Consider the following 1,415-nt stretch of genomic DNA (forward strand, 5'->3'; position numbering starts at 1 on the left):
CTCTCAAAAGCCGCTGTCGAACTCTGACCTTGTAACTGAACTCTGACCTTGTCAATGACTTGTCCATTAGATAAGGGATCATATATTCCTCCATTCTAGATATCATATGGACTGAGACATGGATTATAATCATTCTCTCTGTCCATTTGTTATTTCCCGATTTCCGATTTATGACGATTGACTGATTGAACAAATCAAATCAGTCCTGGCTTGGCCAAGCACTCACATGTGTCATCACTAAATCATCGAGGGTCCCACAGATATCGTTTTTATCCCGAAGGTAAAAGGAATGGATAAACTTCGACTCATATGGCTTGTTCTACTACTTGTTGAATCATACACAAAGGCACGTTTTATAACATCGAGTTACCAATGCGTTTTCGTGCAATCAATGTACTATCAACTCATAGTAACAACTCATATCTTTAGGTTTGAAGAATATACGATATTATCGTCTCATGATCACTCGTGATAAAATCCATGAAGTGATTCAAATGAGCGCAGGTTGAATCCAATACTCAGAACTTATGAGCACTCATGGGTGTTGTAGCACCACTTTGTCCACCAACTTGGACCTCTACAAGACAACCCATGACAGTCTTGATTCATATCTACTTCCAACATATGACCGACTGTGGATGGTTTGAATAACTTAGTCATTCAGGAAGAATAACCTAGTTTATTCTGGAAGTCAAAACATGCAAAATGAAACACAAAAATAAATGAATCTAATATGGTATCAAACTATGAATATAAATAAAACACTTTTTATTTATCACCATACTAATTACTCATTATTCATTGTTTCGGTTTTATCAACTTTATACTTGAATTTAGAAAACACTAGTTGTCCCATGCTCCAAGCATGTACACTATGTTTTTCTAAGAAATAGCTTTGCAATACATCAAGTATGCACTCTATGTTTGTATATGATCCTTACTTTGTCAAATACACTAATTGAACATAATTTCAATGATTCTAATTTCACACCTCCAAATCCTTATCGAAAAATGTGAGAATTTCAAATTCCTATCAATTATCGAAATCTGTTTAGATTTTAAACTTATATGCATTGACCCTCCTGTAATGAATATGTACAAAGTCACAAAGACTTGTCAACAGTCATTATAAGGTATTCCAATGGAGTTCAACTCCATGGAAACTAAGTCTCATATTCAAAGTACATTGCTTTGAACATGCTTCTTGCATTATGTTTTCTAATCTTACACAGATAACTTCCACCTATGGAGACAACTCCATATTCTCATTTTGACTATCACTTCTGAACAAGAGATGCCTCTTTTCAGAATATGTCAATATGGTCATTCCAAAATTAGCACTATAATTCCAACTGTCCCTGAGCAACCAATCTTTGGTAAACCTTAGATTGTCCTCGACAATTGCTTAATCCTTT

This window comes from Lactuca virosa, chromosome 1 (assembly GCF_052849685.1).
Source record: "Lactuca virosa cultivar CGN04683 chromosome 1, Lactuca_virosa_CGN04683_v6, whole genome shotgun sequence".
NCBI classification, from domain to species: domain Eukaryota; kingdom Viridiplantae; phylum Streptophyta; class Magnoliopsida; order Asterales; family Asteraceae; genus Lactuca; species Lactuca virosa.